The 17,521-nt window shown below is 43.4% G+C and overlaps 1 long non-coding RNA gene across 7 annotated transcripts in view; it reads right to left on the bottom strand.

Moving 5' to 3' along the window:
• Positions 1–17,521, bottom strand: part of LOC128113001 (uncharacterized) — a 79,253-nt gene that overhangs the window by 32,981 nt on the left and 28,751 nt on the right. For 4 of the 7 annotated variants that reach the window (XR_008219261.1, XR_008219267.1, XR_008219260.1 and 1 more), the window contains one exon: positions 9,429–9,549. The exons of the other annotated variants lie outside the window; for them this stretch is intronic. This is a non-coding gene — a long non-coding RNA (uncharacterized LOC128113001). The remainder of the gene's footprint in view (positions 1–9,428; positions 9,550–17,521) is intronic. 7 annotated transcript variants of the gene reach the window in all.

The raw sequence follows: 17,521 nt of genomic DNA, 5'->3' as shown, positions 1-17,521 counted from the left end.
TCTTCTGGCCTCCTCAGGAGCCAGGCATCCTATACAGGCAAATACCCATACACATACAATTTTAAAAATAAGTATTTTTTTAAAAACAAGATCCTTTATCAAACTAGCACTTTCCCCAACTACAATGCAGTGATATTATCCATCTGTGGTATTTAAGTTTGACTCCCAAGCTGCTTGATAATGGGAGCTGTAACTACTATGTTTGAACAAGGTGTTATTCAGAATGCCTCCTAACAAACACATCAGTCCCACCTGGAGATGTTCTTTTTTGTGATTATCTCAACACATCCCATACTTCCCTCCCAGCCCTGCTCTTCTTATTAACAAACTAAGATTTTTTTTTCATCTCTGCCTAGCTGGGGTTTGACTAAGCTATTAACCATGTACCAACAGTTTCCTTAATAATAATTTTAAAAAAAAGACAACCTCAAGAAGACAAATGCCACTATTATGAGGCTGTTTATAAAATTCCAAATAGCTTCCTGTTTCCTGGTTTAGACTTCATGTGCCTGCCCAGATCATGCACCATTTCCCAAGGCTTCTGGAGGAAGTAGAAAAGCCAGAGTCCTTGGTTTCATTACTCTGTCTTTGTTCTAGGTCTCAGGTGGACCAGACAGGGAAGCAAGGTCATATCCTGTGGCCTTACCAAGGCTACTGGTCACCCAACATACAAAAATAGGACTCTGCTGGAGATGAGGTGTCACATATTGACATGCATTTCCCACCCATGTGAGTCTTTGCTTCAACCACCTTGATTATACCTTTCTTCACCCCACCTCCTTCTTGCTTCCAGCCTAGATAGTTCCATCTCTCCTAATCACCGAGCTAATGGCTACCCAGCTCTCCCTCCTTACTACACCACCTTTCTGAAGTCGACACTGACCACTTAAACAGCTTCTCTTCAAACCTTCACAGCTCAGCACGTATTGGGTCTGTATCATTCCTAGGTACGTCTCCAAAGTGGTGGAGTGGAATGGCCTGTGCACTCTGCTACGTTGTTTTTCTTCCCAACATTATCTTTAGGTTCCCGGAGGGAAGAAAGTCTATGTTGTCCATGTTTGGATGCTTATCAAAGAGCAATGTAGACTGAAAACTCTTCATTATCATCTGATGAGCGAAGGGGAAGGGGACCCCATCTTCAGTCATCTTTTAATATTGTAATAATATTAGTTACTGTTTGTTTATTTGGGTTACTGTTGCTGTGATGAAACACCATGCCCAAAAAGCAAGTTGGAGATGAAAGTGTTCATTTCACTCACAGTTCCATATAACAGTTCATTATCAAAAGCAGTTGAGGACAGGAACTCAAGCAGGGCAGGAAACTGGAGGCAGGAGCTGATGCAGAGGCCATGGAGGAGTGCTGCTTACTAGCTTGCTCCTCAGGGCTTGCTCAGCCTGCTTTCTTAAAGAACCTAGAACCACCAGCCCAGAAATGGCACCACCCACAATGGGCTGGACCCTCATCCTCCACTATTAAGAAAATGCCCTACAGGCTTGCTTACAGCCCAATGTTATGGAGGCATTTTCTCAATTGAAGTTCCCTCCTCTCAGATGACTTTGGCTTGTGTCAAGTTTACATAAAACTATCCAGCACACAATTATTAAATTTGCTTTAGAGAGACACAGTGATATACCATATACCATAAGCCAAAAATCTCAGAGAACTCAATAAACCTAAGAAATCACTCTTTGGCAGGATATTGTGTTTGTTTTAGGAGCTGGGCAAGTCTGAGCTTCCCTGAGAAGAACCTCCAGGTAGACAGAGTCAACTGGAAGGCTATATGTGGAGGAGAAAGCGTAGGGAAGAGGCAAGGTAAAGCACCGAGGCACCAGAAGTGAAACGCTGTGTGATAGGACCATCACCTCGATCTCACCCCCCTTCAGAAAGTCTCTTTGGAGGCAGTGGCTCAAGTGCTGCAGAGATGGGGCCCAGGTTGGTACTGCAGAGCAGCAGCCTGGCTTGGGGAGGGTGTCCAGAAGCCGCACAGGCAAAGTAGCTGCTTCCAGCCGGGACTCTCATCCACTTGGCGGGGCTGCAGGCCAGCACACCAGGGCAGCATGCCAGCACCAGCCTAGTTCTTCCTGGCCACGTGGCCACTGTCTGCATAAAACTAACTCTTATAGAACGTAGCTACTCATAGGTTCCCCATGCTGTAGTGGATGGCCCCACACACACACATATGGACAGCACTAACCGGACAGTGTGTAAAAAATAATAATAATAATAAAGTTGGGGAGGGTCATGAGTGGAAGAAGTGAGGGTGGATATGATCATATTTCATTGTACACATTCATGAATTTATCAAATAATATTTTTATTCTTCACTCTTTTAAGATGAAGAATATTTTAAAAATTCACTCTTACAGGGCCTGAATAGATGGCTCAGAGGTTAAGAATACTTGAGTTAGATTCCCAGCACCCACATGGTGGCTACTAACCATCTGTAACTCCAGTGCCAGCAGATCTGACACCCTCTTCGGGCCTCCATGGACAAGTAGTGCATAGACATACATGCAGGCAAAACACCCAAACACATAAAATAGTAATAAAAAAATTAAAACTTCACTCTTACAGATGTATTCAATTGGGTTACAAACACATAAAATAGTAATAAAAAATTAAAACTTCACTCTTACAGATGAATTCTACTGGGTTACAATCTTCCTGCCCTGTCTGCTGCAACGTTCCCTAGGTCTTGGGTGTGGGAGTGTTTTGTAGCCCACTGGAACTGGGTTCCACAACTCTGCATTTTGATTGGTTGTGGTTTCTATAATGGTCTGCATCTGTTGCAAAGAGAAGTTTCCTCAATGAGGAGTGAATACTACACTTACCTGTAGGAATAAGAACAAATGCTTATTAACTGTTTTTAGGGTTTGTGCTGGTTTAGTAAATTAGTGGTTGTAGATTTTCCTCCAATAATCGTGACTTTACTAGCACTGAGTACTTGCCTAGGTTTCTAGTACCAGGCAAGGTTTCCCTCTTGTTGAGCAGGTCTTAAGTCAAATTAGAGAGCCGTTGGTTACCACCAAGATGTGGGCCACGACTGCACCCCGTAGGGCTACTGTTTTGCTGGTCACTGATGTGGTTCATAGGCATCAGGGCTGGGTGAGCAGTCTGTCTTTTGACCAGCCTTCCAGGTGATTCTGATTTATGTTCAAGTTTACAAACTGCTGGACTAAATAATCCTGAGGCACCCATAAGAAAGAGCAGGCATTTATTAGAGTGTTCACCTTGCAATCTCACTAACCTGGTGCCCATGTAACTGACCATTCTTATAAGTCAATGTAACTTTCTAAATCTTTAATTTGGTTTCATCTAAATCATTGGTTTAATGTTCTTCATATTATAAGTCCCCAATGGCTGCTTGATCGATCCATCTCTGCTTATTACTCCCAGTAATTCTTTATAGTGCATTACGTAATCCAAGCTCTCTCATATCCATTAGCCCATCCCAGCTTCTCTGCAACCCTATGAGCTGTGTTAGAGTGGATAGCATTCTAGTCATTTTCACAGCTGAGAAATAACTCCAAGATGCTAACTTGAGTTCTGTAATTGCCTATTTCTGTAAAAATTATTTAGTGTCTCCCTGTGTGAGGCCAGGTGATGAGCACACAGAAGGTACAAAAGATACTTGTGGTACAATTCCAAGGTAAAACAAACGTCCCAGTTCGGAGCGGGTCAATCCATCAAGGCTCTAGGAGATCAGTGTACAAAGTAGACATGGGGTAGAACAGGAAAACACGAGTGTGGCAGAGGCAGGAGTCATAACTGGTCAGAAGTAAACTTAAATAGTTATGAAAGGCGTGTCTCCAGGAGAAGAGAGTAAGTTACAGTGAACAGAGAGAGAAGGACATCATAGCTGTAACTGAGGTATTGGTAGGGTCCTATATATACCTCTGAAAGTGACCTTGGTGGGATTTTACGTATCTGCATTCTTTAGTAACCTATCTGGATACCACAACATATACTTGGTATATCAAACATTAATGTTAGTGGGATATTATTAGAGACAGTATCTCAGTAGGTCCCCAGTGTTCTCACACTCCTGCCTCGGTCTCCTGGGTGCTAGGTTACAGCAGGTACCACCACACCTGGCTGACTATGATTTATCAAACACTAACGTTACTTTTTCATTTCTCCAAGCAAATGTGAGCACCTTGGAACACTTTAACATCATTTACCCTCTCATGATTCATAAACGAATGTTATAGTAAGTTTTTTTTTCTTTTCTGAGACAATGTTTCACTATGTAGCCCAGGCTGGCCTCAAACTTGTGACCTTTCTGCCTCAGCCTGCATAATGGTGGGAAGGCAGGCATGAGCCACCAGGCCTGGCTTGATTCTACATTTTAAACCTGACTGGAAAGCAAAGCATGGTGGCTCCCAATTGCCATCCTAGCATTCAAGGGGCTAAGGTAAATAAACAAATACTGCTAGATATTATTGTTTTCATCACTGTGGTCATGTATATTTACTTTTATAGTTTCCATTTTCATCCTTTTTCATTTTTCCTCCAGCTCCAAGCTCCCAGCTAGGATCCCTTTCTCTTTACTCAAAGAATACCTTTCAGAATTTTCATTAATGCAGTTTTCCAACCGCCCTTCTTCCTGCTTTCATGGGAACGAAAACTGTTTCTGAGAGATCTTTCTACGAAAACTGTTTCTGAGAGATCTTTCTACCAGGTGCCGAGTTCTACATTGGCCATTGATTTCTTCCGGTAAATGAAGACATTCTGCTGCCTTTCTGTTCCCACTTCCTGTGTTTAGGAGTCTGCCCTCTTGCTGTTTTCTTCTTCTTTACCCCAGTCTGCTTTCACGGTTTTCCTCTTTGCTTTTGACCTTCTGAAATTTGACTACGACATGTCTAGATATGAGTGTCTTAAATTTATCCTGCTTGGGATTCATAGAACTTTAATCAGTTTGGGGAAATTCTTAACCATTTTCCTTCCTCAGATGACTCACTCATCCCACCCCCTTCTGTCCCTTCCATTTGGGACTCTATTTGCATATAATACACGTTACTTTTACTTCAGCTTTACCTTTTGCTCTCTTTCTATGCTCTGTCTGGGTAGTTACTAGTTGACCTACCTTCTTGTTCTGTTGTTTGCTGCTAAGTACATTCACTGGGATCTTAATATTTGTTACCATCTTTTTTTTTTTCAATTAGAGAGGCTTAGGAGTTTATCAAATCTATACAACTATTTTTATAACTTACAGTCGTCACTGGACTTTGTTTGGGCTCTCATGTTCTCTAGCATATAATCAGTAGAGATGCTTTAAAGTTTGGGCATGGCAAGCCTACGTCAAGAATAACCTGAGTGGGGTTGGAGAGATGGCTCAGAGGTTAAGAGCACTGACTGCTCTTCCAGAGGTCCTGAGTTCAATTCCCAGCAACCACATGGTGGCTCACAACCATCTGTAATGAGATCTGGTGCCCTCTTCTGGCCTGCAGTCATACATTCTGTATACATAGTAAATAAATAAATCTTTAAAAATCATTAAAAAAAAAAAAAAAAGAATAACCTGAGCACGCTTTTGCACTGGACCCGAGTTTGGTTCTGTGCCCCCAGGTCAAGCAGCTCATCTGCTGCTAATGGGCTTGCAAAGTGATCAGCCACTATAGGAATCGGTATGGCAATCTTTGGAGAAACTAAAATTAGAATAACTATATGAACCAGCTGTACCATGCCTCCGTGTGCAAAAACAAAGGAAAGGGTAAGGAAAACGTGGGCATATGTATAGTGGAATCTTTCTGCTGTTTTAATATTTAACAGCATATGGATGTATGTGTACACATGTGTGTGAGAGCACAAGCATCCATTTGTACGAGTGTGGAGGCAGGAAGAGGATGTTGGGAGTTCTCTGTTTCTCCCCACCATATTCCCTTGGACAAAGGCCTTTCATTTAACAGCTGAATACGGCCACTCTTGGCTTTTTACATGGGTGCCAGGGATCTGAACCCAGGTCCTCACGCGTGTGCCAAGCCCTTCCACTCACAGAACCATCCCTCTGGCCACCACAGTTGATTTTTCTTCAGCCATAGAGAACACAGAAATGTCATTCACTAGAAAATGGATGTAACTGGTGATGACCACTAAGCGAATTAAGCCAGTCTCAGAAAGACACATATGATATTTGTTCTTTCATTTGCGGCCACAACTTGAAAGTAGAAGTGAGGTTGTCTGGGGGATGAGTGGAGGACTAACAGGGGAGAGGCGGGGGGGTTGGGGAGGAATACAACCCATGTGCAATATATGCAGTGTGAAAATGTAACAATTCAAAGAGAAGTTTGAAAAGGAAGAAGAAGAGGAGGAGGAGGACCCTGAGCACTCTCATGCCTCTTGTACGTGCTGGTTCTTATTTATCTGTGCCCTTTTTCTCCTCCTTTGTTTACTTTTATTATGATGTGGGCATCAGACTTGAAAATGTATCCATAGAAGTTAATTGAGACCTCAGACAGCATCTTCTTCCAGGTGGGATCTTCATTTGCTCTGGTAAGCTGCTGGGGGAAAAGACAGTCTTCAGTGCCTTTAATCCAAGTTCAAGGCTTCAGACTTACTGTGATACCCAATAACTAAGTGACAGCTGAGGAGCCGAGGCTTTCTTTGTCAGCAGTCTACTTTGAGTTCATGTTAGATCTATAGTACAGCCCTGAAGGGTCTTTGCTCTAAGTGCCAAGATGTTTTCCAGAACCCCTCCCCCCCCACACACACACACTAGAAAAGAAAGTGAACAACAGATTCCAAGCATTGAATCCCAGCCACTTTGTAATTTTCAAAAATAACTCATTTCTCAGCCTGCTCTTCAGATCAACAAATGCCCCTTGGACAAAAGTAATCATAAATGCCAAGTTGTGCCCTCCGGTGAGCCATGCTCATAATGCCACTTCACATCAGTACTTCTAATCCTGGTTAAACCCATGGCATTTCAGAAGCGAGGCAGTACTGTCTGACTTGTCTAATTACTTCCTTGTTGAGGAGCCTCCCATTCCAACTACAGAGCCTGCCAAGAGGAAAGGAAACCTGATCATCCATAGATAGATTAACTCCCACCCCCAAAGCTGAGCCTCTTTCCCTGCCCCAGGGGCCACCCCTAGCCATGCTGGGACCACGGGGAAGGCCAGAAGGCAGGCTACACTATGGAAGCCCGTGGAGCTGGTTTCCTGGCTTCCTGCCTAGCACAGCTGCAGAAGCTGGAGCCGCTGCTGAACACGGAGGGTGGTATGTAGAGGGCACGAGGTCAGACCTGCTGCTTGGCCAGAACAGCACCCATCTTCTGCCCCCTTTCTCTTTCACGTTTTCTACTGTGAAGCTGAAACAGTCTGTCATGTACTAGTCCAATGTCCCTGCATCTTACAGTGGCCATGATTCAATAGCGAACAATGAGATACAATTTGAGAACTGGCAAGACAGTTCTGGAAAAGTCGTAGCTTTCCTAATAAGAGCCCCCGATGGCAAATATGGTGGTGCACACCTGCACTCCCAGCATCCTGGAGTCAGAGGCAGGAGAAGTACGGATTGATGCCAGTCAGATGCTATGGATGGAGGGAAGGAGAGGAGAGGGGAGGGGAGGGAAGGAGAGAGAAGGAATGGAAAGGGGAGGAGACAGGAGGAGTAGGAATTAAAGGTCTCCAAAGTAACAAACACGGTAGGTACTCTCAACCTAGAGGGGAGACACAATTCAATACAAATGAAATCTCAATGTCAAATGTTAGAGAAGCCTTTAAGAACATGGACAGATTTTATTTACCCTATTATTTCAATTAAACCCCATGCACAAAGTAACTGTATAACACATAAAAATCAATTTCATTTTAAGGAGAGCTGCTACCTAGAAACCTCCCCCAAATGCCTCCTCTATATCTTCGATGATGTGTGGTTGGTGTAGCTCTGCATATGATTTTGAACTTGAAGAAACTGGGGTCTCCTTGGCAGAATTGAAGCAGCTTGCTCTAAGAGATACAGTAAGTTCATGTGCTTAAAGGAAACCCACATCCCCAGGACCAATCTCATTCATCTGCTTCTTCACAAACAGATAAAAGAAAAGGGGGTGAATAATTTTATGTTAAACTGGATAGCAGTAGCTACAAATGGCAGAAGAGACTCAAGACAGACGTCAGCATGCGCAGAAGTAACCGAGGCAAACCCTATGGAAGACGTGGTCCTAAAAGAAATAAAATTCAAAGAGCTCAGTGGTTCTATTCCCAGGAGACATTTGGCAACATCTCGAGTTGCTTTGGATGTAACAGCCTGAGTGAGGCATAATGGCTAGTAAGCAGAAACCAGGATGCTGCCAGAAGCTTTCCAATGCACAAGGAAGTCCCAAAAACATAGAATTATTTAGTCAGTAATGACAGTGGTACCCAAGTTCAGAAAACCTAGAGCCAATGAGAAGGCCAGAGAGGGAATGGTGTGGGTGGATGTATGCAGGTGGAAAGGAGTGCTGAGACTTGAGAGCAGAGCCCAGGTCTCTACCCTCTGCAGGACCAGCCTTCATCAGTGGTAATTATTTATTTAGTGGGTGAATGATTACTGGCCATCCCTGAGTAATGGCCCCAGCTCTCTGGCAGAAATAAAGAAAAGAACAGAAGCCCCCAAAGTAGCAAGTCTTAAAGACCCTCACAACCTAGTGTAGAGACACAACTCAATACAACCAAAAAGTCCCTGGCTCTTTCTTCTGAGCAGAGGCAAGAAAGTCCTCCCCTCAGAGCAAGGAAAGAAGTCAGTGTAACAGCGTCAATATTTCTGGTTCTGATCTCCTCTGCTAGACCTTCGCCTCATCCCAAGTTTCACAAAATGGTGGAGAATTTAATCTCTTAAACTCACTGACATTCTCACACCCATTCTGCTCTTAGTCCTCACTACACACCTGCTGTCAGCGTCATGCCTAAACCCCCAAGGAGAAGGCAAGTGGTGGGTGCTTGGAGACTGTATCTATTCATATATCTCGGGGACTCTTAAGCCAGGACTCAGGCCAGACTCCTAGGCCCCCACACATGGGACTAGATGGGAGAATGTGTGGAGTTCCTGGTTCTCCTGTTGTTTATAGCCCCCAGGACAGACCCTCAGGCCCCCCAAGGATCCTACCCTCTTTTTCAATAAATCATAGGTATGAGTAGGCTCATGTCCATTGCACACTTTCTTGTTCACATCTCAATGGAGGATGTGATGAGATTCACTTGCTCCCCCGACCTCAATACTTTGCATTTTATTGTACATAAAGAGCAGTCAGAGGAACGGTAAATGTGAACTTGGATAAGCCTCAAGGTGTGTGGTTCAATAAAAACAGTGTATCTAAGAAACAGTAAAGAATTAAACAATGATCCAACGACCCAAAGCCAGGACACTGACCACAGTGGACCGACTGAACTCCACCCTGTCTTATGAGCCCCAACTCACCCCAAACCCAGCCCTGCCCTACCCCACCTACCTCCTCTTTCCGTCTCTGCTGCTCTGTTCCTTTACTTCTCAAATATTTTCCAATGATCGGCTGTCGGTCACTGACATCTCAGTCTAGTGAAGCTCCAGGTGGCTACAGCCCCTTAGCTCAGCTTAAAGAAGAAAAGGAGACAAACTCATTCCGGGCTCTGGAGTGCAGATGAAGATCTAGTTTTGTATAGTGCTTGTGATGGTGTGTGGGTGGGTTCTCCTCTGGGACTCCCGAGACTGCTGAACATCTGCCCTCTCAGATCCCCTTCTCTCCATTCCTCAGATGAATGACAGCATCCCAGATGTTCAGGATCACAGAAGTACAAGAAGCCGTATTTAAACCCTGGACTGCCCCTTCAAGAGATTGATGCTGTAATATCCCTAAGCAAGAAAAACAGGAAGTGGGGCCAAAGAACACAAAAGTATATGAACATGTATATAAACATACCTATTAATGTTGTCATTAATGGATTTTAATAAGGGTGAATGGAAAAACAGACATGCATTCAGCTGGACACACATGAATACAAACAGGCAAAGCTGGATAGGAGGTCTGGAGACTCATCCCCTAATAGTGTGGGGATGAGCGCCTGCTGTCTCAGGGGCTTAGAAATCTGACTTGGGAAGATTGCTTGAGTTTAGAGACAGCCTGGGCCATGGAGCCAGACCCCTGCCTTAAAGTTAAAATTAAACATCCAGAGAGAGTGAAGAGAGATGGAGATGAACAAGGGTCATCACAGGTCAAGTCCTGCTGAAATCATCATCATGGCTACGGTAGCCATGATGTAGCCACAAAATGGAGACAACCAAACAAGAGAGCAATATGGCTTCTGAAGTGCCTGATTCTGAACAAAAGTAATCCATTAAATCCTGGGAAGGTTAACCTTGGAAGGCAGCGAGTGCTCCCCTCCTGCTGTAAGGAGATTGTAAAACAATATAAGTAGATAAATACAGAGGGAAAGAAAGAAAATATTCCATACAAAAATAATTCATGGGAAAAAAAGGTCATGAATTTGAAGGAGAGAAGGGAGTGATTTATGAGAGAGTTTGGGGGGGGGGGAAGGAGAGGGAGAAGTGTAATTACATTATGATCTCAAAAATAAAAACTAATAGAAAATGTTAAAATATTATTTCTGTTTGAGTGGGGGGATTACATTATTTTATATTTTTTTCTCTTTTGGACATTTCTGCATTTCTGTCTTTTATACTAAACATATTGCTTTTATAACTACATATATATATATATATATGTTTCAAAGTTAATGACAATTCAGAATGAGAAGGAGGCACTTTGAGAGTTAAGACTTAATTTCTAAGGCTAGTGTAAAAATATTCCAAAGTCCATAATGAACATAAAACAAGTCCCCCAGATGGGTCAGTAAAGGTATTTTCAGACATAGTCAAAAATCAAGGAAGGGAAGGCCCATGGGCTCTAACTGTAAGGGTTGGCACAGAGGCAGCAGAGCTCCTCAGAACCACACAGCTTCACCAACGAGGACCACTCTGGGCAGATCCCCAGAAAAGTTCAAGTCTAACTTGGCAGAGTAGAGGATTCCAGCGTTCAGGTAACAAGATGCATCTTCTGCCCCCTGCAACAAGCGCAAGGATTACAGGCACACATTACTAATGACCACCCTGCCTTGTCACTTTCCAACCCACATCTAACTGTCCTAAAATTTACTCTAAGTAATACTTGATAAATTACAGGAAACAGGACACGCAGCAGGAGCTGTTATCTTAACAGAGACAAGCAGTATTTTGAAAGACCCTCTGGGAAATCCCCAGTAATCCCCAATGCAGAGTCTGAGCCCCAACCCCCACCCCGCCCCCCATGACTCTTCCACACAGTGCTCTTCCTTCTTCTCCAGGGAAGCCAATTTGAATTAAGGGCCACCACTGTCAACCGCTCTTCAGCAAGTCACACCAGGCCTTTGTAACAAGAAAGCAGCTGTGCATGCATCCCAGGATGCTGGCTTTCTGTCAGACCCTGGACAGCCCCTCTGTCCCATGAGAGGAAAGGATAGTACCTGTGTGCTAGCCATGCCCCCAAAGGGCAGAGGGCAGGGCAGCCTCAGCGGGCCTCTGACCAACAGGGAGTAGTAGAGAGGAGTGCAGGAATAACACTCAACAAATCATAGTTCTTATCGATAATAAAAATCAACTCTGACTAACTGAGTCAAAAAAAAGAACACACTGCTAGATGATGGACAGAGAGGCTGGGCCACTAGGTGTGGCGAAGAGACTAAGCAAGGGCAACTGGGTGACAGTGCAGGCCCAGGGGACAGTGCCCCACACCAGCTTTCTCTCCACCTTTGGTGACAAGGAATCCCCATTTGTTCCTCCCACGTTCACAGTTCAGGTGGGGTCCTCCACCTGGCCCAACCCTGGTCACAGCCCTACCCTAAGCTAACTAGGTAAAGAGAAGAGCTGGCCCGTGGAATGTGAACTCCTGCCTCCCACTAGGTCCCACAAACTCAGAGTTTCTCCCCAAGAGAGATGGAAGTGACAAGTAGACACAGAGACAATAACATAAAGCAGGACAGGATTTTTGCAACTATGTTCACCATGGAAATCGGTCTAGAATTTTCTTTTTGTGGGTTGTTTTATCTTTATCTGGCTTTGTCATTGGGTATTGTAAATTCAGTAAAAAACAAGTTTGGTAGCATCCCTTCTTGTTCTATTTTATGGAATAGTTTGAAAAGCATTAGTATTAATTACTTTAAAAAACCTGTTTGTTATTATGTAGTGTGTGTGTATATATATAATAGAGAAATTGTATCTATAAGTTATGCACAGTGGAAATGCAAAGTATCAACCACCTGAGAAAGACATCTGGTGCTTAAAAAATCCCATTTCTGGCAATACTTCCTACAGAAATAAGATCTCCACAGGGGGTGGAAGAAGACGTACCCAAAATGAAGGCTGCATTAAAAAGCTACATGGAAACCTACAATCTTACAACCCAAGCCAAAAAAAAAAAAAATACAACTAGAAGGGATAGTAGGACACAGGTGACAGGAAAGAATGGGGTGGGGGCCACTCCAGGTTAAAGGTTTAGATGGAGATGAGGATGGGGAGTAGAGGATAACAAGGGGTTAGAGGTGAGTAACCAAAACTGAGGCTGTATGAAGACACTTGGTGGAAATCTACTCATTTTAAGCTACTTTATATATATATTAAAGGAGCTTGAGCAGAGGTACCCTGCATGGGTGAACAATACTGTTCGCAGAAGACAGTGGTTATTTGATGGTAATCTCAGTGCCAGGCATGGAATACCTCTCCCTAAGTTACTGGCTAGGGAGGCCTCAGAGGCACCCCCAAAAAAGCACAGGCTGTTTGTTTTCATTACTCATTTGCCCACCATAACTAAATGGTAAGACCCTATTGCTGAAGATACTATACACTTTGGTCGCAGGACATTGAGAAATCAAAATTAAACTGACCAGTAAACCCCCTGCTGGCTAGTTTCCATAGTGCTGGAAAGTGTTACGCAAGCTGCTGGGTAAGAAGAGACACCAGTGGTTTTATCCAGCGCTAGACCCTGATGCTACCGATCTGCCAGGCAAGCTGTGACCTCTGGTGCAATAGCGGCAGGATGGTTATGGGGGAACCAACCACTTTCTGACTGGATAAGAGGCTTGCTCCACGGGAGGAATTTCATGTCTGATATCGCAAAATGGCCTCCCTTGACTCGTGAGGTCATAGGCCCTAGAGGGGAAATCTGCTGTTTCCCTGAAGGATCATGTTGTCAAATTATCTTCTTAATATTTGTGTTTATGGGTATAGAGCCATTAACTGAAGAGTGGTCAGCACTAAATGGATTCAGAGAGCTAATGACAGTGAGAGCACATGAAGTTGAGAGGAAGATGAATTGGTGGGTCCTGGGGTGAGTTGGAGGAAGATAAAATAAAATGCATGCATGTATGAAACTTTCAAGGAATAAATAAAAGTATCATGTAAAAAAGGTTACCAGCACATAAGACATGAGTCCCAGGACATTTGCTGTTGCATTTGTTCATAGAGTGGTAAAAATAGAAACAAATACATTTGTCACTAATAGAGAAATAACTGAAGAAAATTTGGTGTAACCATGCCATGGGATATTTACCATTATTCAAAAGAATGAGGTAGATAAATAATTATATGATTTGCACCAAGACTTAGTTTGAAATTAGATTGTCATTGTGGTGGTGTAGGAAGTAAGGCTTTTAAGAGATGCTTAAGGTCATTCGGAGGACCAGCAGAGGTGACTGCTTCAAGGCAAGGCAGTTCTGTGTGTTTCTTCTTTATTGTATGTACTCTCCCACTTTTGACATGAGTCTCTCATCTTGAAGAATCCCCTGGGCTCAGGTATTTACTATAGCAACAGTGAACAGACTAAAACAACATATAAATTCAGTCTTAAGAAGATCTCCAGAAAGCTTGCTGGGGTGCAGAAACAAGCCCTTGTCAAGTGTTTATAACTCAATCAATCTTAGTAAGTTGATAATCCCCAAATACTGGATCTATAAATGTGTGTGTAGATGTGTACACACTCACATACTATATAAACACATATACACAACTGTGGCATTACATATCATGGGAAAATATGGCCAGAGGACAGTAACCATAAACAGGAGGGCGGGGGCAAGAGAGTGATGTGAAATTAAGAAGGTAGGATAATTAAACACAAACAGAAAGAAGGAAAAAGGAAGAAAGAAACTACATACAGATGAGCATTGCGCAACCACACTTTTGCGACTACTCAGTCTGTGTTTGTGCTAGGTCAGCTGTCAAGGATTTTATCTTTTGTGGGCTTGGGATGCAGCTCAGTGGTAGGATGCTTGTCTAGAATGCATGAGGCCCTAGGTTCAAGCCCAGTGCCAAGAGGAACAAGTATCTTGTTTTCTCAGGGCAGTAGAACTGCACTGTCTCAGCTTAGGGAAATCATGTCCCCAGGGTCCTGTAGCCCAGATGGCATACCTGGGACAAAGTGACACCTGTGGGAATTTTCTGGTTCGCTGCAGTGTCCCTGGGGTCCTCCAGGTTAGGACAGAAGTGGCACTGTTGCAGAACTTCCTCCTGAATCAGAACTATAGCAAAACTCGCCCTTCAGAGACAAAGCCTGGAGTAACTAACTGCCTGAGGCCCTCGAGCTCAGTGGCAGGACACTCAGATGGTAAGGCCAAAACCTCCATTGGGGCCAGCCCACCATGCCTCTCAACCTCCCATTCTCAAGAGACTTTTGAGCCTCCTGAAAGCAAAATCTCAGCATTCGGCTTTAAGTTCTTGCTCATCTTTGGAGTTCTGCTGTTCATGGCATGAATACAAGACTGAGGAGCCACACAGCATGGCTTTCACGTGCCTCTGCCTCCCACCACCTGTGTTCCTTTAAGTGAGTCCCTTATCCCTCCTGAGCCATTGTCTCTGCCCCCCAGAGTCATATAACACACATAAAGCACTGAGATCAAAAGCTGTAACAGATTTGTGGATGCTCCAAGACAGTTAATGGTGCCATTATTTTGGAAACAGATTCAAGACTAGTCCTGACGGGGGGGGGTCAAGGGGATGTATGACTTTCCTTGTGATCAGAGCAACAAAAGGGACTTTCCAGACTGCAACAAACCTCTTAAAATAACCCAAATTTCCACCTAGTGTTGGTGGAAATGCCAACTGGATCAAATAGAAGGAAACAATGATGCGTGAGACAAGCTAACTTAAAAGTAAAGACGGGGTTTATGATGGGCAGAAAGAATGGAGACAGGGACAGACAGTATGTCCTATGGAAACCTGCTCTGGCTGTTTGCTCTGAAGATCACATGCACAGCATGAATATTTCAGGTTCACGTACTGTAGTTATTCTTAACCTGTGGGTCGCGATACCCAAAAGACCATGGGAAAGCACAGATATTTACATTATGATTCATAACTGTAGCAAAACTACAGTTGTGAAGTAGCAACGAGAATAATTTTATGGTCAGAGGTTGCCACAACATGAGGAACTGTATTAAAGGGCTGCAGCATTAGGAAGGTTGAGAACCACTGAGTAACCTCCAAGTGAGAACAACTTACATTGCAGAATATGCACACAAATAGGCACATACCTTGGACGGGATATCATTTACAAAGACACTGACAACTGAGCCTAATGTCTCACCTGTATCTCCAGCACTTGGGAGGTGGAGGCAGAAGTATTAGTGTTTCAAGACCAGTCTTGGCTACACAATAAGTTTGAAGGTGACCTGGGTCATAGAACACTGCCTCAAAGCTAATTAAAAATAAAGAAATAAAATGATAGTTACATTTTTCCCTCCTGGAGATAACCTTATTAGTATAGTATTAAAGTTAAGGTCCTGGCACACACCCATTATGTATAAGTTTAATAAACACATTTTCATTCAAATATACCATGTACTTTGAACTTATTCACCCTCTATACTCCCTTCCCTTCCTCAAGTCTTCCAGTCTCATGTCATATGTATACATGATTTTATGTCTATAAAATCTAGGCTCCACATAGAGATAAAACATGGTGTTTGCCTTTCTGGGTCTGACTCATTTCACTCAATATGATCTCCATTTCCTGAAAATAATAGAATTTCATCCTTCTGTACAGTCAAGTAAAACTCCATTGTATATGGTGGCTACTCCTGGGAGACACAAGGGAAGAGGGAACTTCAATTGAGAAGTTGCCTACATCAGAATGACCTGTGAGCATGTCTGTGGGGCATTTTCTTGATTGCAAATTGATGGAGGCGGGTCTAGCTCACTGTGGGCAGTACCATCCCTGTGTAAGTAGTTCTGGATGTATAAGGAAGATGAACAGAAGCAGGAAGACAAGCCCGTAAGTTCCTCCATGGCTTCTACTTCAGTTTCTGCCTCCAGGTTCCCACCTTGAGTTCCTCCATTGGCTTTCCTGAGTGATGGCTATGACATTCAAGTATAATCCAAATAAATCCTTTCCTCTCCCCAAGCTGCTTTGGGTCATGCTGTTTACCAAAAAAAAGGAATTAAATTAGTTTTATCAACCATTAAGAAAAATAAAATCATGAAACCTGTAGGCAAATAAATGGAGTTGGAAGCAGTAAGTCTGGGTGAGGTAACCCAGACCCTGAGAGACAAATGTTGCATACTTTGAATCTTCATATATGTGTGTTTCATTTGGAATACCTATTGAGGTCAAGAAATTATTAAGGGATTTTTATTATTATTAATGGAGACTGGGTTTTCAAGGGACAAGAGACAGAACACAATGGTATAAAGGATTAAAGGAGAATAACAGAGCAGGAAGGACTAAATTAGGGTGAGGGAATGAGAAGATAGAGGAGGGAGTTCAGGGAGAGATATATAACACCTAATATCTTTCAAAAAATTCATATGGAAACCTGCATATTATTTTATGCAAAGAGAAACTGTGTTAAAATGAAGTTACCATATCATAGACCAACAATGCCCCTTCTACATACCACAGGCTAATAAATAAAAAGCCCACTTGTAGCTAGAGTTTTCCTGCCTGGCCCACAGTCAGGACAAATCTCTGTTACCCGCCAGTCCCACAGCCGCTCAGACCCAACCAAGTAAACATAGAGACTTATATTGGTTACAAACTGTATGACCGTGGCAGGCTTCTTGCTAACTGTTCTTATAGCTAAAATTAATCCATTTCCATAAATCTATACCTTGCCATGTGGCTCGTGGCTTACCGGCATCTTCACATGCTGCTTGTCATGGCGGCGGCTGGCAGTGTCTCTCTCCACCTTCCTGTTCTCTCAATTCTCCTCTCTGTTAGTCCCGCCTATACTTCCTGCTTGGCCACTGGCCAATCAGTGTTTTATTTATTGACCAATCAGAGCAATTTGACATACAGACCATCCCACAGCACCCACTGCCAGGAATGAGTTACGTGTTTTGGAGTTTTGGCCAAGTGAGGTATCAGACACTCAGGTATTACAGGATATCGCCAATGCTCCTGCCTATTCTGCATAACTTGTCAGTAGGACCCTATTGTTGTAGACACCACATACTTAAGACATGGAACATGGAGAAATCGAGCTGGTACTCACCTGGAAACCTCATCCCTGCTGGCTAACTTTCCTAGTACTAAAAAGTGTG

This window comes from Peromyscus californicus, unplaced genomic scaffold (assembly GCF_007827085.1).
Source record: "Peromyscus californicus insignis strain IS unplaced genomic scaffold, ASM782708v3 Scaffold_17__1_contigs__length_78620276, whole genome shotgun sequence".
NCBI lineage: Eukaryota > Metazoa > Chordata > Mammalia > Rodentia > Cricetidae > Peromyscus > Peromyscus californicus.
This window is presented reverse-complemented; position numbering and strand designations above follow the sequence as displayed.